Source organism: Pogona vitticeps, chromosome 5 (assembly GCF_051106095.1).
Source record: "Pogona vitticeps strain Pit_001003342236 chromosome 5, PviZW2.1, whole genome shotgun sequence".
Classification (NCBI taxonomy): domain Eukaryota; kingdom Metazoa; phylum Chordata; class Lepidosauria; order Squamata; family Agamidae; genus Pogona; species Pogona vitticeps.
Window position 1 is genome coordinate 184,280,630 of NC_135787.1, and position 25,385 is coordinate 184,306,014.

The 25,385-nt window shown below is 41.2% G+C and overlaps 1 long non-coding RNA gene across 1 annotated transcript in view; it reads right to left on the reverse strand.

Annotated features, from left to right (window-relative positions):
- Nucleotides 1–5,179: 5,179 nt before the first annotated feature.
- Nucleotides 5,180–25,385, reverse strand: part of LOC144583164 (uncharacterized) — a 73,410-nt gene continuing 53,204 nt past the window's right edge. Inside the window, exon 2 of the long non-coding RNA XR_013536810.1 lies at nucleotides 5,180–6,292. This is a non-coding gene — a long non-coding RNA (uncharacterized LOC144583164). The remainder of the gene's footprint in view (nucleotides 6,293–25,385) is intronic.

Consider the following 25,385-nt stretch of genomic DNA (forward strand, 5'->3'; position numbering starts at 1 on the left):
AATACAGTCTAATCGTGCTAATTTCCCATTTATTTCCAGAACCAAGTCAAAGTGCTATTTATTACACAGAAAACTGCAAATGCTTTGAGAGTAGGATATTTCAATGACCACCTTCTTTCCCATGAACCTTTCCATAACTCATGGTCACCTTCCAAAATTCTGTTCAGCATTCTATGATCAAGTGATGTGTATTTGATGGGGACATATTTCTGATGACAAGTCCCTGATTCTGTCAGAGTGGCCTATGCTCTTCATTAGGTAGGTGGCAAAGACCTTTTAAATATGTTTAGCTATGTTTGTGAGCTTTGTTTTAGTTCTGACTGACCTAACTGTACAGATTGCAAAGCACCTCACAGTCTTTTTTTTTAGAGACCAGAAAATCGATACAGAAGGATTTATAAAAAATAAATATACCTTATAAAGAAGGCAAAATTCATACTGGATGAGTTGTACGGATGCATGATTTCCCTCCAAGGTTCTTGCTTTTTTTTTTACTCCAACAACTCAAAAACTAAAAAAAAAAAAATAATAATTTCCTCATAGCAGATAAGATATAAAGTTTTGATGAACATTAATTGAAACCTGCGAGGCAGGACAAAACCATCTGCTGTGGTGATTTGAAGGCAAACCATCAGGCACCAGTTCCTACTAATTGAAAAATTAATATTTCAGACACCTTTTAGAAAACAAGATCTTTGATTCAGCTGATGTTCAACCAAAGAAAGAAAGAAAGAAAGAAAGAAAGAAAGAAAGAAAGAAAGAAAGAAAGAAAGAAAGAAAGAAAGAAAGAAAGAAAACAACCCACAGGTTTCAGATAGCAGAAGAATATGTCTCCATTTTGCTTAAGAGAGCCTTCTAAGTGTAAAGTGCAAGGCTGAGTATTTGTCAAAAGTTTCCCAGTTGGAATATGAGCCATTAGCCAAAATCCTGACTTATATGGTGTTCTTAAACAATGAGCGAAATCCTGTTGTACAGTTACACAAATGGTGTCACTTTTGGAAGATAGTTACCTTAAGTTAAGAAATCTCTGTAGGCGCTATCTGTTACGAGCCAAGGTGTGCAACTCAGTATGCCACAGAGAACATCAACAAAGATTCCATAACTTGAGGCTTATACGCTTCCAAAAGTTACACCTTTTGTATAACTGCGCACAATGTTTTCAGCCCAGATTTTCAGCTTCACGGAGAAGGGAGGGGATTTCACAAAGGGAATTTCCAAGAAGAGGGATGAGCACAAACCAGCACTTTGGTGGTTCAGTGCCATTTGTGTACTTCTTGCACAACTGATCTCTGGCTCAGCACCCCACCCTCTCTGGTGGGCGCGCCCTGAGAGGCAGCACCCTGGTCCCTCTGCCCTCCATCCTCCAGACGCATTGCCTCTGAGTGGGCACCCACCGGAGGGGGGGGAACAGGGTGCCGAACCATGGATCTGCTGTCTGGCAAGTAAACAAACCATACCAAACCAGTGATTCGTGCCCATTTCTGTCCAGAAAGGCATTTTGCCCCAGTGTTTGGTGGTTTGTGGATCAGATTAGTTCACTCTCTCTCCTTCCCAATGTTCACATGACTGATGGACCCGTTTGCCCCCAGGGCACCCCAAGCCACACTTTTTGAACCCCTGTCGGGGGCTGGTGAGGGTTGGTGCCCTCTAGCTGAGTCCTTTTCCAGTGCCTGCGATCACTGGGGAGGGACTAAAATTGAGATTTGCAGGTGTCATAGCTGCCAAGGCACCTCCTGGTTTCAATTTCCGGTACTGTGAAGTGGCTTAATAAGTGAGCCACTTCAGATTATGGGCAAACTGAATACTTAAGAAAGCGAAGAAAAACATTTTTTTCTCTCTCTTTTTTTCCTCTGGGGAGGGCTTGCCTGTTGCATACAAAAGAGAGGCAGAAGAGGCGACGTGCAAACAGTGAGGTGTGTCTGGATCCACAGCAGAGTGCGAAGAGTTCTTCGTGTTTTCATTTGGACACAGAAATTCTGCTGGGCTTGGATCTCTTGCTTGGATGCACGCAGACCCCTTTCTTTTTAAATCTGCTTTGCACCCTTCAAGCAAACCTCCCTCCCTCTCTGCCTCCCTTCCTCTCTGTGTACAATGCAAAGTGCAAAAGGGGGGAGGGATCCCTTTCTTTTGTCTCCACGGGTAAAATGAGACAATGTGGAAGATGGCGTACGTTCCTTCTCTGTCTGTCCTGGTCCTTTCTCGATGTCTCTCCTTCCCTCCCTTCCTCCTCCTGCTTCAAGTTCTCTCGTATAACCAAAGGGGAGTGTGAACTGGGCAGCTGGAGGGATGTCGCTCTGCTTCTGGCTGGAGACTGGCTGCTTTTTCTCCCCTTTCACCAACATGCGTAGCTTGCCCCTCTCTTTCTCTTTCTTCACCTCTTTTGCCTGCCCTTCCCAGCTGTACTAGAACCCAGCCAACCCTTTCCTTTTTGCACGAGCTTGCCACCTTCAGGATACAGGAAGTTGGGTCTCTGGATGGGCCATTTGGCCACAGGATTGCACCCAATGGCATAGCACTCCTCTCCCTGACCTCAGCTGTGTTGAGACTGCACCGGGGTCGGCACCAAAAAGGCCAATCTGAATCAAATCAAATCAAATCAATTTATTGCCATTGCAAGTATATACATAGTATACCCATACAATGAAATTCACACAGACACCCAGAGACCAGACCCACATGCACACACATAAAAAATCCTCAAACACTCCCCACCCACATGCCTTGTTGGGGTTTCCCCATACCTAAAAAAAAAGAGAAATTGCCAAAATTCATGGATTTATTCCTATATGTGACTGAAAGAACTTGAGATTTGGAAAAAAATGCTATATATGATTTTTGCTGTAAAGAAAAAAGTGACAGATTGGTCCATGAAGGAAGAACCAACCACTGAAGGCTTAGCTCTTAACACTCTTGCTTTGAATCTCTCTGTATTCAATCATGTTTTGTGGAGCAGAATTACAGTTGGCACTCTTTTTTTTTCTGACGCCTTCTATCTCTAAGATCTACATGACAGGCAGGTATATACAGTCCACACTGGGAATAGCTGTAGGTTTAATTGTTTTAGGTTAATTCCCCACCCCACCTCGCCCCATGATTTGGAGCAAACAAGTATGAAAAATCACTTTCCACAATTCTTCCAAAGTTTCTCATTAGGCATATCCCACACAGATCTTCCCAACATGAACTGCAACTGACAGAATTAGAGAAATGTTCATCCTGTTTTTCTACTTGTTAACACTGGGAAAAGTTACTTTTTGGACTACAGCACCTTAAAACCCCCAAGTCACCATGTCCCCTGGCTGGGTTTGCCATCTGGGGTCTGTAATCCTAAAATGCATTTTTTCTAGCCTGTTATCCTTTTCTTATTTTCTTTAAAATCCTATGCTTAAACAAATAATGTTATTTAAATACTTCTGTTTTCCATTTGCATATCTTGCGATATCACTTTAGCCCAATGCTAAGCCAGCTCATCTAACTTCATTTGATCCTTACCATCATTTTTCTGTCATTGTCAGCTTTCTGACAGATTGTGCTACTTCAGTTTTTTTAATAAATTCTCTTGTTTTGAGAGTTGAGATATTCAAATATTATTCTTTATTATCGTTTTAGAGAGGATTAAGCCTCCCACCACTTAAGGTTTTTTTTTAATTTAACACCATCTGTTCCTAATGGAATTTCTTTTCTCTCTCTCTCCCCAAAATATTTTGGGGCTGGAGTCAATATAGTTGAAAAAAATAAGCCGGGGGAGATTTTACCAGGGATGCGGGATTGAGTTGTGGGACTTACGGTCAAGTCGGCAACTCAACTTGGACTTGACTTGGGTTGTTGTTTTTTTCCAATGACTCAAACTCTACTTGTGACTCAGAACCTACCCATCCACTCTATTAAAAAGCCTGTTTTGAGTAAAGACTCAGGGTTGAGTCTTGGGACTTGATATCAAAGACTTGGATTCAGAGTTGGGACTTAACCAGCATCCCTGGGTTTTACTTTTCCTCACCCACAAGGAGTGGACTCAGCTTTGGTAGGGCTCCTTGTACTTATTTGTATGTAAAAAGGAACTCCCCCAGAGCCAGATCCTATGTATTTAAGATATTGCCCAGTGTGACCCAATACGCATTGGAAAAGAAGATGGGACCTCATCTCTTATGTTCAAGATAGCCTGTTGCAGGACGGCAAGTAAGGTGGGTTAGGAAGGCAATGGAAGAGTCCCAGGTTGCTAACATTTAATGTATAGTTTGCTGGTGGTAGCTGGGAAATCAAGAGGGTAAGGGCTGCTCTGTTTGAATCATGAGCTTTTGCTACAGGGTGGGAAAAAGGAAGAGGGAACTGGTCTGTTTGTTTGTTTGTTTATTTTATTTTATTTTATTTGTTCGATTTATATCCTGCCCATCTGGTATATTTTAGCTCCTTTAGCTCTGGTGAAGAGTGTTAAGATTTATTTTATTTATTTATTTATTTATTGGATTTTTATCCCGCCCCTCTAGACCATATCTACTCGGGGCGGCTTTTGTCATCCAGAGATAAAGAGAAGCAAATGTCCTCTCAGAGATGCTTTCCTCAATTCATCAGTTCTTGGAAGTTCTGAAGAAATCTCATGACATGTAAGGTACCGTCCAGTAAAACGACAAGAATGATTTGGAGGAGGTGGCGGAGTAACATTGGCCTCCTCCTCAGGATCAAAACAGACGTGATGCTGAAAATCTGAGAATAGATCTCTAAGTGAATAGGAGAGGGCTATTTTCCACTGCTGGCTGGAGATTTATGAGAACTGCAATGCACTGCTTCTAGAAGGCACACCACTAGATGGAGGAAAGCTGAAGTAAGCACCAGGTCAGGGAGAACATAGGTTGGGAAAGGCTGCATATGTACAAGATACAGAATATGTGAATGATTCTGGGATCACTTTGCAAAGCCAACTGGAAAGTTCCAAAATGGGCATGGCTGCTGCATTCTATTCACAAGGGGGGAAACTGTGTTGTTTTTTTGGACTACAGTTCCCAGAATGCCCCAGCAAGCACAGGGTAGAAGGGTATGTGAAGATAATATGAATATATGATTATATGCTATGCTGTGGCAGCCGAGACTCCTCGCCATGAGTGATCAACTCAATTTCAAGCAATGCTGTTATCTGGGTGGCGCTCAGACGTTGATGAATAAACAGACAGAGAGTCAGTGTGAGGGAAGTATTTCTTACATTATTTATTTTCTGCCCACATTGGATGGATGGATATATTTCTTAATTGTCCACTGACTTAATGAGAGCTTAAGGAGAATGACATTAAAATGAGGAGGGCTCATAGAAGCTGCTGGGGCTGTTTGCAGCTAACTGACAAGGTTCTTGGGTTCATGCCAGACCTGTGACTAGGCACCATGGCCATGCACACAACCAACATGAACCTGGTACCCGGTCAATTAGCCATAAATTAGATACAGCAACCTATGTGATCCCTCTGCAACCACCAATCGGATCTTGGCCACTATATTTTTTTTACTAGTCATCTAAAGGCAAAAATAACGAGGGGAATCATGTCACCTATCTAGAAACAGAGTTCTGCTGATACACACAAGGCCCTGCCCCTGATCTTCACCTCTTTCATCTGTCTCGGAGGTGAGAAACGTGTGGCTAGAGTTCCGAACTATAACGGTGGAGTCCTGAGGTTAGATTCCCAGTCAAGAATGCATCTGACTGTGGGCCAGTGATATTTTCTGACTAACCGTCCTCACAAGTTTGTTGAAAGGGTGAAAACAATAAAAGACGGGAATGAAATTTAATGTAATAGCCTTAGAACTGCAGAGCGGGAAGGGACTCTGGGCATCACGTCCAGCCTCTGTCAGGGAGGCACAGTGGGGAACTGAACTCCCCAACCTAAACCACTTTGATATCATTCTGCATTGCACTGGTGCAGACTTTAAGAAGAATACTACTACCATGTTGAAAAAGTCGTGTCCGACTCTTTGTGACCCCATGGACCACAGCACGCCAGGCCCTCCTGTCTTCCACTCCCTCCCAGAGTTGGGTCAAATTCATGTTGGTCGCTTCAATGACACTGTACAACCATCTCGTCCTCTGTCGTCCCCTTCTCCTCTTGCCCTCACACTTTCCCAACATCAGGGTCTTTTCCAGGGACTCTTCTCTTCTCATGAGATGGCCAAAGGATTGGAGCCTCAGCTTCAGGATCTGTCCTTCCAGTGAGCACTCTGGGTTGATTTCTTTCAAAATGGATAGGTTTGCTCTGTTTGCAGTCCAGGGGACTGAATGAAGTACGTTTTCAGTGTAGATCAAATTGCACCCCTGCAGCAATCAAAATAAAAAGTGTGTTTTGAGTATAACAAAGAGCTAGTCTTCTGCAACTTCAGTAATCATTCAGCACAATTAGGAAGCCATCTCTAATTTAATGTAATATTTTAATGAAGGCATCCTACATACCCTGTTATTTTAGGATTCAATAAAGAAAAATTCATGAGGGATGGATATTTATAGTAATTAAAAACAAAGTGTATGAAATCCATGTTCTAGAGCTCACTTCTTGACACCTCCTTGCTTTGTCGAGAATTAAAGTGCTGCTGGATTCAAGGCCAGTCCAAGATATTTTGCTGCCGGAGGCAGAATTCCTACCTGTTGATGTGTTTCGTAACAAAAGCCGACAAAGACATTTTGGCAGCCGAGGCAGAAAATGTGACAATCACCCTTCTCTCTCCTTGGCAGTAAAAAAATATAACACAAAACTAAACTGGTTACGTATTATTTTCTGCTCTTTGATGACATCTCAACGCTATTGTTGAAGGCAACCACGGCACTCTACCTATCCTTTTATTGCATGAAACTATGGATGGGTCTACGCTGGGTCTTCTTCTAGGCTCCTGAATCCCATTAGCAGAAAAGCAGCTTTTAAAAATGAAGACTTTTCCAAGAAGGAAACCTGGCAGGAGGGAGTTTCAGTTCTGCCCTCCCAGCCCTGTCTTCATGCTAAAATTTAAAGCTTAACTTATCCTCCCAGAGACAACCAACTTTATGAAGGATCACCAACATTTATAGCTAATGGCTTGCAAGCTCAGGCACATTGCAGGAAGACAAGCAGGGTAACGCATTATCAGTATTATGTGAAGCTTGGAAATGCGGGCATTTTGTGTTGTTTTGTTTTGTTGAAACATGATTCCAAGAATCTTACACTTGTTGGGGGAATTCTGGGACCTCTATGTGAGGAATTAAGTTAGGCAGCAAGAACTTTCACCTAGTTTTTTCTGCACATTGCTTATCTGGTAACTGGGAAAAAAAATATAGCTGGCCGAAGGGAGTGGGAGTTTCCTTAGATAAAAAGACAGTTTAAAAAACAGCAAGGAGAGAGTTCGTTTTTGCTGCTGGGAGGAAGAAGACAAGATGGAGATTTATGATGGACTGAAGAAACACTTACATGATTGATTTTATAGTCGTTGCTGAAATATCCCTACAACTAAAAAACTTCTGTGCTTTACCAGCTGTATTCAAGGACGTGAGATAATAATTTTTTTTTTTATTTAGAGAATGTGTTTAATTATTTTTCTAGAGAAATGCAATGAAGGGGAGGGAAACTGCTTAGAGTAAAAAATTGTACAAATATCTATTTATATTATATTAGAGTTATGTTGATTTAATTCTTTAATAAATACTTCTGTCTATTTGACAGTTTAAAATTATGTTCTTTCCTGACCAAACCGAATGCATTTTGAGTACTGAATTTACGCTACCTAATTAATTGATGATTCAGCCCAACCAATTAAAATCTTATATGTCTGTGTTGTGTTATTTAAAATCAAGTGGGCTTTTTGAAACAGACAAGAGTAAAGCTCCTAACTGTTTGTATTTGGGCTGACGGACAGCAGAGAGAGGGGATTGCTTTGTTTGTTTATCAAATCCCTACTTGTGCTTCTCTAATTACTTTATTACAGCTTCTTAGGAACTGAATGAAGTAAATAAGAGTCGTTATATGGTGGCAGCGGTGGGATGAAACACGTGCTTTGTTTATTTTTGCTGGCAACAGTTTGAAGATTTATAGCTAGGCAACGATCGTAAAAGTAAGACGTTAGCCTACTATATATTTGATTTATGGCATTAAAAGCAGTGTCTGCTTAAAGCAGAGCTGTGTGAGTAAGTGAAAAGCTAATGGGTTTTCTTTGATAAAAACATTAGCCATGCAGGAGTTTGGTAGGAAAGAACGTTTTTAAAGTTAAATTGGCTTATTAAATGTACATTTTTCTCTGAGTGAATTCCTTGAACTTCACAAGCATTTCTGCAGTGATTTTTTTTTTCCCTATGTGCTAATTTCATTTTTAAAGCACATGGACAGTTTTGCATTTTTTTGGCATCAGAGAGAAGGAGAAGGGCGACATCTCGTGGTCTACGGGGTACATTGCTCCGAGGAGATGTCGAAGTGACACCTGGTGGTCTTCATACATTATTGCAGCATGACATTTCAGATTCTTACGAAGCTGATACAGAAAGTGCACCTCATCTATCTCCAGTAAGCAGACGGTTGCAACTAAGTGAGATGATGGCTGGAGTTCAAGAAGATCAAGCTATTGAAGACATCGTTGTGCGCCCAAGACCCAGGCATACCAATTTAGAGGAAGACCAAAGAGGAGAAGAAGTAAGGTTAGATGATGAAGAAGCAGCAGCAGCAGCAGCAGCAGCAGCATCCCAACTGGATGAAGAATTAGACCCAATTGACAAACTATCCAAGATGTTTGCTAGTTTTATTGCTAACCAAAATCAAGAGAAGAGAATCAGAGAATTGGAGTTAAGGTTGTCCAAACAGTACAGAGAAGCAAAACTCCAGCAAATGGAAAAGGAAAGGAAGCGAAAAGAGGAATATGACAAATCGATTGCCAGTGTGAACAGAAATAACCTACCTTTTTATCACGAGGGTATGGACGTTTTATCATTTCTATCTTTGTATGAGAAAGTTTGCCAAGATTTGAAGATCCCTCAGAAATGGTACATACCTTTGATTCGTACACAATGTAGTGGACTTCTTGCTGAGATTGTGGCAACTGTACCTAATGAGGACGTCGAGTGGGAGATTTTTCGTGAATATATCAAACGAAAATTTGGATACACTCCAGAAATTTTGAGACAAAATTTCAGGAAACTGAAAAAACAACCTAATGAGTGCTACTCTGCAATGGCTGATAGATTAGAAAAACTTGGGGATCAATGGCTAGACTCAGTAGGCGCCAGTACTTTCCAAGACATGAGAACACTGATGTACCAAGAACATTTTCTTTCTTTAGTACCTGCAGAGATCAGAAGTGTCTTGATGCAGAAGAGGTTCAAGGATCTGCAAGAATTGGCCTTAAGAACCGATGAGTTACTTTCCTTCAAACGACCTGACCCGACGGTTAGGCCGAAGACTGCACCAGTGTTCCCCAGGAAACAGAGTTCATTTCTAACTAGAGAGTCTTTTGAGCAAGATCCCAGACGAAGGACAGAAGATACACGTAAGAGTATAGCTCCGGGACAGACAAGACCACCTCTCAAATGTTTCGAGTGTGGTGGTTCTCATTTGAGAAGAGACTGTCCGAAGTTAAACATTCCGGTTAAACAAGAGAAAGAGCCTGGGAGAAGAACATCTGCTCCAGTACAACCCAAAGGCAGACCTAGTGCTCCTAAGATGGCTTATACGAGTATAGAGTCAATAGGAACTGTTCAAGACCATATTCACAGTACTACATCATCAGTACCCTTCCAGTCAAGCATTCGACATTCACATAGTCAAGAGGGTGGAAGAGCAACTAGAACCTCAACACAAGCTAATGGGGCTCAAGCCAAAGTTAATTATGGTGTACCTCGTGTTTTGAACTTACGAATGGATTCTGTAACCTCAGACTACATCGGAGAAACTGCTGATGGACAAAAATACTCTATTTTAGATCCTGACACCATAATACCAGATTACCAAAGGAACTGGACTATAAGGAAGTTCACCGAGACTGTTTTCTTGCATACACCATCCGGAGATGTAGCTTTATGTGCTTTCAGAGATTCTGGAGCTGAACTTTCTTCAATAAGCCGTCAGTTTCTTGATCCAGCTTTGGTCTTGTATAACTTGAGATGCCCCATAAGAACCTATGCAAGCGAAGGAGATGAGCTAAAACATATTCCTGTCGCGTATCTGAAAATTACATACAAGTCCTGGACTGGAGTAAAACATATTTTGACCCATGAGGGGAAACCTGACTTTCTTCTAGGAAATGATCTCGCTGTGTTGGACGAAATACAAAGCCAAGGTCCACCTGTAATTCAAGTAGTTACCCGATCCCAGAGCAAGAAGATGCGAGAAGTTGAACCAATAGAAGAACTAGACTTAGAACCAGAAGAGGAGGAGCCAGATCAAAGTTATGAGCCAGATGAGGAACAAGATTCAGAATATGAACAAGATCAAGTATTTCCAGATGATATTCCAGAGGAAGAGCCTACTCCTGATGATATTCAAGGAGAAGAGTCTACACCGCAACAGCTCTTTGAGACCGAATCTGATGACTCAACTACAACTGAGGCCGGAATAGAAGAAATCGTTCCTAAAGGATCGGAGGACTTTAGACAAAAGCAATTTAATGATCCCTCTTTAGCATCTTTAAGAACCCGTGCAAACGAATACGTTCAACAGCCTGTCCAACAGTCAGCATACTTTCTATGGGGAGAAAATGGACTGTTATACCGTGAGTACTATCCCAAGGATTTTATGGCAGCTCAACCCGTGCGACAGTTAGTAGTGCCCTCAGATTATAGACTGAGAATTCTTGAAATGGCACACGATCATCCTTCCAGTGGACACCAAGGTATGAGAAAGACACTCAAGAGAATTTCTCAACATTTTTACTGGCCTGGTCTTTCCAAAGCCGTAAAGGAATATGTTGGTTCCTGTGATGTTTGCCAAAGAGTAGGACACCAAACAGACCAAACCAAGGCTGAAGTGCAAGTTATGGAGATACCCGACCAAGTGTTCAAGTATCTACAAATGGATGTGTTAGGACCATTCATCCCTACTAAGACCAAGAAGAAGTACATCATCACTTTCATTTGTTCTGCAAGCAGATGGATTGAAGCTTATGCAATCAGCAACTTGTCAGCTACCACCATAGCTAGAATCATCGTGGACTTATGCTCACGTATTGGTGTTCCATCCAAAATCATTTGCGATCAAGCAGGAGCTTTCACTAGTGAACTCATGAAGAAAATCTGCGAAATAAGTGGTATCACCCTTAGCTTCAGTACTTCTCATCATCCTCAATCACACGGAATGGTGGAAAGAGGTCAACAGACTTTACTTCGTATGATCAAGACGATGACTCAAGAGTATGGGAACATTTGGGACGAACTCTTGCCTTTTGCTTTATTTGCCTATAGAAGTTCCGCTCATTCTTCACTAGGTGGATTTTCCCCGAGCGAGTTGGTATTTGGAAGAAATCTTCAAGGACCTTTGGATATCCTGAAATCCGAATGGGAAGGTGCGGTCAAATCTAGTTCAGCACCAGTTGCAGAATTCGTCCGACAACTTCAAGAGAAACTTTTAACTGTTCAAGAGTTAGCTAGAGACAACTTGATGAACGCTCAAGCTGAACAGAAATACTATCATGACAAGAAATCCCGACACAGAGAATTTGCAGTGGGTGATTTGGTGTTAGTACTGAACCCGCTCAGACCTTCTAAGTTAGAAGTGGTCTGGGAAGGTCCAGGAGAAATTGTTCAAAGATTTGGAGATGTTAATTATCTTGTTAAAATGTTGGATTCTAAAAAGAAACCTGTTCTTTATCATGTCAATAGACTGAAACGTTACAAAGATAGATCTGCAATGGTTTTTCAATATCATGCTGAGTATTTCCATTCTTCCAATGAACCAATTGATATGTTGTCAGAATTGCAAGATGCGGGTGATTGGTCTGATAATATTATCTTAACAGGTAATCAAGATCAGAAGGATCAGTTGTACCAGGTCCTAGAACGACATCAAGATGTGTTCTCAGACAAACCAGGTTACACAAATTTAGTCAGTCATGAAATCACTACAGATAGTGATGCTCAACCTATACGGTCGAGCCCATACAGAGCAATTGGTAATCATGCTAAACAAATTGAGCAAGAGATTCAAAAGATGTTATCTCTAGGAGTTATTGAAGAGGCAATCAGCCCTACTTGGACTTCACCTGTGGTACTAGTCCCTAAAAAGACTGCTACAGGTGAAATTCAAGAAGAAGTGAGATTTTGTGTTGATTATAGGAAGTTGAACAGTGTTACCAAATCGGATCCTTACCCTTTGCCTAGAATGGATGATTTGATTGAACACCTTGCTAAGGCTAAATTTATAAGTATCCTTGACCTAAAGAATGCTTATTGGCAATTAGATATGGCAGAAGAATCACGAGATAAGACCGCTTTCATCACTCATGTGGGAACTTTCCGGTTCCGCAGAATGCCATTTGGTTTGAAAAATGCAGGTGCTTCATTTCAAAGGATGATTGATAAACTTTTGCAAGGTTTACCTTATGCTAATGCTTATCTTGACGATGTTGCGATTTTTAGTAATGATTTTGAATCTCATTTGACACACATTGAAACTGTTTTGTCCAGACTTCAACAAGCAGGACTGACAGTAAAAGCCAGTAAATGTCAATGGATGCAGGGAAAAGTCATGTATTTAGGACATTTGATTGGGCAAGGAGAAATTCAAACTATACAAGCAAAAGTTCAAGCTATCAATGATTGGCCTATTCCTAAAACTAAGAAACAAGTACGCTCGTTTCTAGGTCTAATTGGCTACTACAGAAAATTTATTCCGGATTTTAGTAATTTGGCAGCACCTTTGACAGAGCTAACTAGAAAAAGGGAACCTGTCAAAGTAAAATGGACTCCTGAATGTCAAAAGGCTTTTGATGCCTTAAAAGCTAAAATTGTTGATGCGCCTATTTTGAAATCTCCTGATTTCAACAAACCTTTCGTATTACAAACTGATGCATCTGAATTAGGTCTAGGAGCTGTTTTATTACAACAAGGAGAAGATGGAAACCTTTATCCGATATCCTATTTCTCTAGAAAACTTCTGGAACGCGAGAAACACTATGCTATTCCTGAAAAAGAGGCACTTTCAGTTTTTTGGGCATTGAATCTTTTGAGACCTTATTTATGGGGGCGCAAATTCACGCTTCAAACCGATCACCGAGCTTTAGTGTGGTTACAAAGTATGAAATCTCATAACCAAAAATTGTTAAGATGGAGTTTGGCATTACAAGATTTTGATTTTAATATCCAACATATTCCAGGAAAATTGAATGTAGTAGCAGATAGTCTTTCTAGAATGTATGAAGAAGAAAACTCATGCAACACTGAGCGTTGACTTAGATATCTGATGTAATTTCATAGAATGTAGTGTTTCATTATTTCATATATACTTTTGTAGTAGAGTTTTGATATATAACATGTTTTATATTTTCTTAATTCCTTGTATCAAATTACTATAAATTAGATAAGTAGACTAATCTGAATTTCTGTGTAATTTCGGGGGGCGTGTGAGGAATTAAGTTAGGCAGCAAGAACTTTCACCTAGTTTTTTCTGCACATTGCTTATCTGGTAACTGGGAAAAAAAAATATAGCTGGCCGAAGGGAGTGGGAGTTTCCTTAGATAAAAAGACAGTTTAAAAAACAGCAAGGAGAGAGTTCGTTTTTGCTGCTGGGAGGAAGAAGACAAGATGGAGATTTATGATGGACTGAAGAAACACTTACATGATTGATTTTATAGTCGTTGCTGAAATATCCCTACAACTAAAAAACTTCTGTGCTTTACCAGCTGTATTCAAGGACGTGAGATAATAATTTTTTTTTTATTTAGAGAATGTGTTTAATTATTTTTCTAGAGAAATGCAATGAAGGGGAGGGAAACTGCTTAGAGTAAAAAATTGTACAAATATCTATTTATATTATATTAGAGTTATGTTGATTTAATTCTTTAATAAATACTTCTGTCTATTTGACAGTTTAAAATTATGTTCTTTCCTGACCAAACCGAATGCATTTTGAGTACTGAATTTACGCTACCTAATTAATTGATGATTCAGCCCAACCAATTAAAATCTTATATGTCTGTGTTGTGTTATTTAAAATCAAGTGGGCTTTTTGAAACAGACAAGAGTAAAGCTCCTAACTGTTTGTATTTGGGCTGACGGACAGCAGAGAGAGGGGATTGCTTTGTTTGTTTATCAAATCCCTACTTGTGCTTCTCTAATTACTTTATTACAGCTTCTTAGGAACTGAATGAAGTAAATAAGAGTCGTTATACTCTAATCCAAAACAGTGATACTTCGAAGCTATACTATGACTGTTGAGAAAACAGCACCTCCAGATACATGGGCAACACAAACCATCTTGATTATTTATTTTATTTATTTATTTTATTTATATCCCACCTATCTGGTCTTACGACCACTCTAGGCGGTTTCCAAGTACATACATAAAACAACATATAGATATAACACAAAAATTATTACATTAAATAACAAAATCTTCGAGATGGAAAAGAATTTTTTTTAAAAAATAAATAGAGAAAAGAAAATCAAATGTTAACTGGAGGGAAGGCCTGCGTGAACATCCATGTTTTAAATTGGTTTTTAAAGATACCCAGCGTAGGGGCCTCACGAATCTTGTTACTGTTCCATTTCCAAAGGTGTTTTAAGAAAACTTATCTAACAGAATTTTGTAATCAAGTTGACTGACTTATGAAATGAGCATCCCAAAGGTGTACCTTAGAGGCTACATGTTGAAACTCCCTCAAAAAAATTATATAATTCAAATGCTGTTTACCTAAACCTACCATGCCTCGTGTTTGAATGCTATTTAGAAGAACAGAGGGTTTGGGTATACTTTAAAATAACCTTAAGCAATTTTGGTTATAAGCAGATAATTAGCTCTTTCCAGGAGATTAGTGCACTGGAGCATTACTAATATGGCTTCATTTGCCACTCTTACCCAAGGGGGAAGTAAAAGAAATCAACGAATCTTGAGTATTTGAAGAAGGAAATTATATTTAAATTTGCCTAGATTGTTAAGTAGAAAATCACAAGCAGATGCCTTCCCCCTCCCTTCATTCTCCCTTTTAAGATGGAGAACTGATTGTTTTTTGTCCCCGTGAAGCAGTAGATGATTGGTCGGGCCACAAACATGATGCCCAAAATATGGGTAGGGCATAGCTGGTGGCTACCTAGCAACCACAGTCAATATATTGACTACCTGTTCAGTGGTCAAGCCAGCTTTCTACTTTCACTGGAGCTGGCAAAATGGCAGCCTTATAACATTCTTTGTAGCATCATAGGGTGGACCAATGAGGGCTTTGATCTAGAGACATTTGGGGCCCTCTAAATGATGCTGCTGGAACACCTTGAACCAGTTCTGACTGTGTTTATTTTTTTCTTGCCAAACCTTAGAACTGCAGAGCTGGAAGGGACCCTATGGATCATCAAGTCCAGCCCCTGTTAAGGTGGCCCAGCTGGGAATTGAACTCCCAAACTCTAGCTCTGCAGCCAGAGACCTAAACCACTGAGCTATCCAGCAGCTGTATGCTGAAAACCAGATGTTTCACCTCATCCTGCTGTCCTTGGTATGACCCAAGTTTCACCAAGAGTGCAGCAAAGCCCTACGTGTCAAAATTACCACTTATAGCTCCAAATAGGCAAAGGATCATCTAGATGAGAAATTAAATTGCTGGGCTGTAAGACTGCTGCATGCATTCAACACTGAAAACAAGGACCTTTATTTGGCCCAGTGGGCAGAAGGTGTAGCCAGACATGATTTAAGGCCACCCACAGGTGCAATTAATTTGAAGATTTATTTAAATCACAGCAGATAAGCAAGAAATAAAATTCATGAAATGAAGAAATCGCATAAAAGAAATCAAAGGAAAACCAATGAATTTCGAACATAATACAATGCAACGATGAGATGAAAAGTGTAATGCAGAACAACCTGTATCCAAAGCAGATGTAATTGCAGTTATGCAAAATCGGCCAGTGTTGGCCATTTAGAAAACACTGTATATTAACCTTCCACCAGCCCTCCAGTTGAAGCTCAGTATGTTCCAGCTATTTGGCTTAAAGATTGAGAAAGAAAGACAGATGGCTACCTATTCCAAGGAACGGGTTCCTGAAGATTCAGGGGAATGGGCAGGAGAATTGATCCAGAAAAACACTGTAAAAATGTTATAAAAGCAATCTTGTGGCATCTTAAAGACCAGCACAATTTGGTTGCCACAGGTGTTTGTGGGATAAAGCCTGTTTCTTCAGTGGAGTAAGACCTATGTAGACCGTTTTGAGAGCTGGACCATAAACAAGGCTGACCGCCGAAGAATTGATGCTTTTGAATTGTGGTGCTGGAGGAGACTCTTGCGAGTCCCCTGGACTGCAAGGAGAACAAACCTATCTGTTCTGAAGGAAATCAACCCTGAGTGCTCACTGGAAGGGCAGATCCTGAAGCTGAGGCTCCAGTCCTTTGGCCATCTCATGAGAAGAGAAGACTCCCTGGAAAAGACCCTGATGCTGGGAAAGTGTGAAGGCAAGAGGAGAAGGGGATGACAGAGGACGAGGTGGTTGGGCAGTGTCATCGAAGCGACAAACATGACTTTGACCCAACTCTGGGAGGCAGTGGAAGACAGGAGGGCCTGGCGTGCTCTGGTCCATGGGGTCACGAGGAGTTGGACATGACTTAACGACTAAACAATAAAGACCGTTTTATAAGCAAGGTGTGAGGGGAGTCATGGAAAGAAGGTGGTGGGCAGGTCCAGCAGAGTGATAGTCTTATATGTGGTTGTTAAAGGTTCTTCGTGATCCATGGGAAGGCATGGAGCAGGTGGGATTAGGCGAAAAAGAGTTGCTTTAAGATGCAATGTGTCATTTGGGCCAATCCTCACATCCACAAGCAAGGATTTATGACACCACACCTACCCTGTTTGGTCCTTCTTTAATTTTAAAGGGGAAAACTAAAAAAAGAACACCTCACTCTCCCTTCTATCTCCTCCTCTGTGCTTTCCTTAAGCCATTTTACTTAAGCTAGTTCAAAGCTTCTTCTTCCTCTCCCTGCCCCCGTAGAGGAAGGGAGAGATGAAGCTTTCAATTATTTTTAAACTAGCATTTTATATCAGCATTGCCTTAGGGCTTTAAACAAGAAAATCCCTTTGTTTCATCTCTTTCCACCTCTGCAGGACGAAGCTTTCAATTTCTTGATATCATCAAATGGCTTAAGTAGAGGGACAGCTTAAGCCATCTGCTTTGGTTTAATCCTAGTGATCACATGCACTGGAACCAAACCAAAACAGAGCCATCATACTTCCATTAAAAAAAACAGACAGTGGTCCTTGATCGGGACCAAAAAAAGTGTGGGTAGGCAAAGATCAGACTGATTTGTGATTGCTCGTATCTCATGGTCACTGGGAAAAAGAGTCAAACCAACCCATCTGCAGAGCTGATCAAACCATGAGATAAATAAATAAATTCAATTAAAATTTTTTACCCTGCATTTCTCCTTAAAATGACCCATCCTGATTGCCTCCTCAATCATGTCTAAGACATGAGCAGCAACAGAAGCAAACGCAATGTGATGAATGAAATTCGAGAGGCTCCTGTGAAATAGGGAATGCAAAAATTGGGAGTTGGAGACATTGTCCGAACAGCTGGAATAACACACACAACAGGGTGGCATTATGAATATATCTGTGTGGATGAGCTGAGGAACATGTGACGTAAGAACTGCTGGATAGCTCAGTGGTTTAGGTATCTGGCTGTCTGGAAGTAGAGGCTAGGAGTTCGATTCCCCGCTGTGCCTCCGTGACAGGGGCTAGACTTGATGATCCACAGGGTCCCTTCCACCTCTGCAGTTCTAAGACGATGATGATGGTGAGATGTTAACAAAAACAACAGCACCTGGTGTCCTTGTTCAAATCAAGAGGGATACAGCTGAACCTCTTGATGTCTTCTAGTTCACCCGCTGTCTTTTAGAATCTGCCCTTGAAATGTTTTTGTTCATATATTTTAATAAGACCTTAATGACACTTCAGCTGAAATTCCCAAATAAAAAGAAACAGAAAACCACACTCTTGGGTTCTTGTGTTGTTGGCTTTCCAAATAAATAATGCACACACAATTAACTTTTCAAGAATCTGTGTTTTTTTTAATGGGTACAAAAATTCAATAATACAAACAGATCCAACATGTTAATATGTACAAATATGTCCTCTGAGTTCAAGAAGTTTCTCTTTTAACTCGAAAGTCAAGCAATAGGTCCCACAACTTCTTTTGTACAGTACAGAATCATAAAGGATAGTGGTTCCAATGAGAAAAGACTTAAAACCCAAGAATAATATTCAGAAATAATGTGAAATAACCACAACAAAGAGTTTTTGCCTTATACTTCTCTTCCTTCCAAACTAAGCCAAACTAGACAAAACATTCAATGTGTCTTTATTTTTGGAGACATTTAATATTCCTTCCTTTGTGGTCCTGTGGATAAGATGTGGAAGTTGTTGTCACAAAATCTTTCTTAATCTCACTATATGAATAACACAAGCATATATATTGTATCTTTAGCACATTTCCACCCAACAGTGTTTGGCATGAGGTCATTATTTTTCTAATGCAGAGGAAAATATGGAGAGATCTGTCCAATCTCACTCCTTCCTTCCTTTGGAAAGGAAAAATGATCAGTCTCCATGCTCCTTGAACAAAGGGGTGAAAAAAACGTTCACTTACAGTTTGTGACTTTTTTATATATATGGTGAGGGGCTACATCACGAATCTGAGAGCAGAAGAAATGGAGGACAGAGGAAAGGAGGCTAACAAAGGAAGCAACAGGGAGTAAGGGTCAATTTCAAAGATGCTAAACCAGTGGTTGCCAAATTTGGGTACCCAGATGTTCTTGGGGCAATCTTGGCTAGCACAGCTAGTGGCGAAGGCCTCTGAGACTTTTAGTCCAAGAACATCTAGGGGCCTATAGCTCGAAACCATTGTTCTAAAGTCTCTGTGTGTGGGAAACCCTCTTGATTTAACGGCAAATACAGAGTGTGCTCTCTCCCAACCCCCTCAACTCAATGTTAAAGGAAAAGCATGCAAAACTGTATTTCCCCAGTACAAAAATGTACACTTAAAAGGTAAAGGTTCCCCTTGACAATTTTTGTCCAGTCGTGTTCGACTCTAGGGGGTGGTGCTCATCCCCGTTTCCAAACCATAGAGCCAGCGTTTTGTTGTAAGACAAAATTCCATGGTCACATGGCCAGTGCGACTTAGGCACGGAACGCTGTTACCTTCCCACCGAGGTGGTCCCTATTTATCTACTTGCATTTGCATGCTTTCGAACCGCTAGGTTGGCAGGAGCTGGGACAAGCGACGGGCGCTCACTCCGTCACGTGGATTCAATCTTACTACTGCTGGTCTTCTGACCCTGCAGCATAGGTTTCTGCAGTTTAGCCCGCAGCGCCACCACGTCCCTGTACACTTAAAAGGGTGGGGGGGAAATAGCCAGAATTGGTTATTGATTATTCAGTAACAATAATTATGTGCCATCAAGTCAATTCTGACTTATGGTGACCCTTTTCAGTAGTTTTCAGGTAAAGAATACTCAGAAGTGGTTTACCATTCCCTTTTGCTGAGGGCATCCTGGGACTGTGCAGCTAGTCCAAGGCCACATAGGCCAGCTGTTCTTCCTGGGAGCGCAGTGGGAATTGAACTCCAAACCTCTGATTCCTCAGCCAGATACCCAACCCTGAGTTATTAGTCTCCTTTGTCCTTCATTTGGGCATCCAGATGTACTCATTTTGAGAAGATAGGTGGTTTGAGAGAAGGGTCAGGAAGGCCATACATGTGCATATAGAAAATCCCTCACTCAACAGGGGGCCTTAGATACAATCTGTCTCCTGTTTATCATGCTGCCCTTTCATCCGTCCCCAGAAAGATCAGGACCACACCCACCAGAAAGACCACAGTTAATGACCCATGACAATGGACGGAGAAGGACTGCAGAAGTGGGATTATCCCTCATCCCCAGTCCTTTGTCCTTCTAACAAGCCTATTCAGACCAGGGGGAAGTAAAACCAACATGGACGATATATCGGGGATCTCCTACCAACTCTCCTCAGACTGAAGAAGCTACTTGGATGAGCAGTGAAACGTTTCAACCGAATAAGAAAGAAGTCCAGTTGCCATGACTCAACTTCCAGATAATTGTGGGATTTGTAGTCCAAAAATAATTAATTGCTTGTATTCCTCATGAAGCACCAAGCCATGTAACTGGAGTGCAGCAAGCACCAAAAGCAGAAACTCCTTAACTAGTGAGAATTTGCTACAGTGATTTATGCTGTTGTACTTAAAGGTAAAGGTAAAGGTTCCCCTTGACAATTTTTGTCCAGTCGTGTTTGACTCTAGGGGGGCGGTGCTCATCCCCGTTTCCAAGCCATAGAGCCAGCGTTTTGTCCGAAGACAATCTTCCGTGGTCACATGGCCAGTGCGACTTAGACATGGAACGCTGTTACCTTCCCACCGAGGTGGTCCCTATTAATCTACTCACATTTGCATGCTTTCGAACCCCTAGGTTGGCGGGAGCTGGGACAAGCGACGGGCGCTCACTCCATCGCGTGGATTTGATCTTACGACTGTTTGGTCTTCTGACCCTGCAGCATAGGCTTCTGTGGTTTAGCCCACAGCGCCACCAATGCTTGACCATTCTTAAGAATAGGTTAAGAATCATTTTAAAACCGTATTTAAAAATTATTTTTAAAGACCAGACCAAATCTTCACAGAATGATAAAGTTTTTGGTGCCCACAAGAAATGCCACAGGAATGGAGCCAGCCAACTTTGCCTTGGGAAGGAGCACCATGATTGAGTTGCTGTTGTCTCATGTGCAAACTAACCAGGCCTCTTAGGATGATGGAGCACACAGCGCAGCCTTTGCTGAAACTTTTCGGAGTCTGACAGAGCCTCACAAGGGAAGAGGCAGTCTTTCAGATTTCCTAACTCCAAGCTCTTTAGGGTTTTGTAGGTCAAAACAATCAATCTGAACTGAGGTCTAAAACAAAAATGAAGGAAAATGGTCAAAGACGGTGTCTGAAACATATGACAGTCAACAGTCTGGCTGCTGCATTTTGGAGCAGCTGAATACTCATAAAGGACAAGCCTACGCAGAGCACATTACAGTAGTTTAACTGGAAAATAATTAAGACATGGATGACTGTGGCCTAATCCATCACCCCTATTTGTTATAGTAATCTGTTACAGCAAGACTCATGTCTGTCTTTAGAACTTCCTTGGCTACAGCTAATTTTTAAAATAATGCACTAGAAAACTCAAAGCAATCAGTTTTCTCTGCGTTGGGATAAAATCATTCCTTATGGTAAAGGATCTAGAAACAATAGTTAAGCAATCAGTAATCTGTCATTTGTTTTAGGGGTGAATTTGGAACACGCCACAATAGGTTCAGTTTGTGAGCAGACAAAATCCTGTCTGTCAGATGTAACTGTTGGAGAGTCATTACTGTGCCTAGGAAACCTTCACATTATTATTATACTACTTGTGAGCTATATCTCTACACATCTAAATCCAGAGTGCTTCTTCATTGACATATAAGGTAAGGCAAAGCCACCTCAAAACTAAACAAACCTTTTTCCAAGGAACTTACATGTAAGGCTTGCAAGGGCAAAACACAGGGGATAGGAACATAAATAGTTTTATATCTTCCCTGTGCTTATCTCTCAGAATAACACTCTCCGCCTTACACTCTGAATACAAACAGCTGCATAGCATTAAAAAGGTATGACAGTAATTGTGTAAGATAGTTTTAGGGTCACTTTCTTGAGAGGCGGGTGATATGTGATGATGCGTTCTATTCACTAAATAGTTTAGAAAAAGAGAATTATTAGTAAGCTTTTGCAAGTTCTTTTTTAAAAACGTACACCCAAAGAAGGTCTTTTTCTGCCTTCTCTTTTTACTATGCCACAAAATCTCACCTTCAACAAAATTATGTCTCCATTTTGAAATTCCTGCTGGTAGCAGCCTAAAAGAGTGCAAAGTTGACAAGTAACATTTCTTGAAGAGCCGGTTTAGGTAGCATCAGAGGAAGCAAAAGGTGTTGCAGAGTTTTGAATTTCTGGTAAAAAAAATCCCTTTTGCTATGCAGTAGAAGTACAGAAATTCACAGAGGAGAAAAGCTACAAGTTCCCAAGGTAGTCCACCCCTTTCTCATTAACTGGAACTTAAAGTCTCAATAACTCACACTCAGACATTTGTAGGAGAAATAATCCCTCTAGTTGCAGTTTTGTTGCTGCCATGTTCTTCACGGACGCCATCGAGTCTGATACCAGCTTATCTACCTGCCGTATCTGCTGATTCTATCCTCACCTATTCGTTAGAGGTGGGAAACCTTTTTGAACCATATTGCCTAGCTTACTGGCTTGTAGAGTCTGCCCCTGTAGTCCACAAAAGAAACTTTTAAAGCCTCATCTATCTGATGAGGATCTTACCAAGCTCCATCTTTTTGTCCCTTTTCTCCTGTTGCCTCCAGCTGTAACCTTAATTCTACTACTCGCTTCTAGCTCTTATGATCCATGGCTACCACATTGTCTTCAACCTGACCAGATCATGCTGTGGTCCTGCAGTGGGTGACCTCCTGCTCTTTTTGCAGGTCCAGTCTCCCAGACTCTCTCACTGAAATCACCTACAAAAGTTTGTTTAGCAATAAAAAGAGAAACTGCTTCTCTTTGAAGCCTCCAATAGCCACACAAGTGAGTCTTAAAATCAGTAGTGGGGCCCATTTAATCAGAACTAGACTGCCCACTCGCGTGGGACATGGTGGCGCTGCAGGTTAAACCGCAGAAGCCTCTGTGCTGCAAGGTCAGAAGACCAAGCAGTCGTAAGATCGAATCCACGCAACGGAGTGAGCTACTGTTGCTTGTCCCAGCTCCTGCCAACCTAGTGGTTCGAAAGCATGTAAATGCAAGTAGATGAATAGGTACCACCTCGGTGGGAAGGTAACAGCGTTCCGTGTCTAGTCATGCTGGGGAAATGGGGATGAGCACCGCGCCCTAGAGCCAGACATGACTGGACTAAATGTCAAGGGGAACCTTTACCTTTTAGACTGCCCACCCAACCTCAGAAGATTCTAGGTCCCACTGAACTGATAGATGACATCTATATGAGCTGCCTGGCTGGATAGCAGAGTGATTTAGGTATCTGGCTGCGAAGCTAGAGGTTGGGAGTTCAATTCTCCACTGTGCCTCCTGCAAAAAGAGCCAACCTGTGTAGCCTTGGGCAAACTGCACATTCCCAGGATGTCCCCAGAAGAAGGGAATGGTAAACCAAGTCTAATTATTCACTACCATAAAAACTCTGGAAAGGGTTGCCATAAGTCAGAATAAACTTGATGGTGCATGATGATAATTAATGACATGTTTCCATACATAAATAAGCTGCCTTCGATACCAGTCTGTGTTCCTATATTCCTTTCCTGCATAACAGCTGCCCAATGTTTCAGGCAAAGATTCTTTCCAAAATTTGCTATTTTATCCTTTTAAAAGTGGGGTCCCAGTATTGAACTCTGGATCCCTCTTCATTCAAAGCATCTACTATGCCACTGAACCATGATTTCCCAGACACAGAGGTCTGGTCAATGAGGCCGAACTTCAGGTGGCACCGGAAACACATGTCTGCAAGATATATTGTTTTAAGTTTCCGCTTAGAAGACCTTCAACTGCAATTATAAAATAAAATGCAGATGTTTGCGGCACATTTTTGAATATTTCCCAAACATTAGCCTCAATTCTATATCTCATAAAAGATTGAGAACACTGGGAAAAGCTTTTGCTCCTAAACCTTCGATCGTCCTGGCTGAGATATTTCTGAAAGCAAACAGCCACTGCAGGTAGGATGTCTAGCTTTATTCCTCAGCTATCTTTTACACTTAATAGAAAAATAATGTGATTTCCTCACCAACGCCCCTGCATTGCAAGAGTTAATGGAAATCAAATAATAGGAGGATTGTCTCTATAATGAATCATACCCAAAGGGAATGCAATGACCTCATTAAAACATCCAAAAGCAGGAGAATTAAAGTGGAATCTTATCCATCTCTGCTCACAGGTTGCCCCAAAGATTTTAATGGGGCTTATTGCCAATGCATCTATAATTGTACTGCTTTGGTTCCAATCATTGATATAAATGAGTAAGCAGTGTAAACAGGCAAGCCTAGCTGCACAGGCTATTTCATAGAGGAGGGCAAAGAATAAAGGGGTGGGGAAAATGCTGCTTGATTGTACTTATACACAGTTTTTCCAACAGGATTTTGGGCACAATGCCACAGAGGAAACATACACACCTACTCCTGAGTTAACATGGATAGTAACATGCATAGCCAGAGGCAGAATGCAGATTCTTGTTAGCGTTTGTACCAGTGGAAGGAGACAACAATAGCTGCACTTAAGTGTGAATATAGTATATCATTTTGTCCACATTTTCAAGCAAACAAATTCCAGGCAAACATATGGATACAGGTGTGCCTTGGACTGCATCCATCGCTTTGTTTTGTGATGCTACTCTTGGCTCAAAATATTATATTAAAATGCATAGAGGAGTATGAAAAGCTGCTTTCTGCTGACTTAAACCATTGTCGACGCTGACTGACAGCCATGGTTCTCCAGATATTCAGGAACATTTTTTTTTCCATAGACCTACCTAGCGATCCCTGGTATTTTCTAGCAGTTTTCCATCTAAGAACTAACCAATCCTGACTCTGCTTAGCTTCTGAAATCAGATGAGATGCGTTGGTTTGCAAATTGTGGAGAACTTCATGAGAAAACATTACACTCCTTGTCTTCCTACCACATAGAGGCAAAGACTGTTTGGGGGCTCAAAAATTCCTTGTTGAGTTGACTGGTCAAACAGAAACAGCCTATAGTAAGGAACATGAAGAATGTAATTCATTGTATTCTTAAAGGCTTTCACGGCCGGGATCTAATGGTTGTTGTGGGTTTTTTTGGGCTCTTTGGCCGTGTTCTGAAGGTTGTTCTTCCTGACGTTTCACCAGTCTCTGTGGCCGGCAACAGAGCATGGACAGAGTTCCTACTCCAGTCCTCTGAAGATGCTGGCCACAGAGATTGGCGAAACATCAGGAAGAACAACCTTCAGAACATGGCCAAAGAGCCCGAAAAACCCCCCAAAACAACCAATTTAATTCATATTCTTAATTTTCCTAAGATAGAACACTGCATTTTCTTAGGATAAATCTTTGCTCGACAGCTTTTTCTAATGCTGGAATAGATGGGAAACAGAACCATATGTTTATCTTTGTAAGCATCGTACATACAGTATACCATGCTAAAAAAATTAACACGG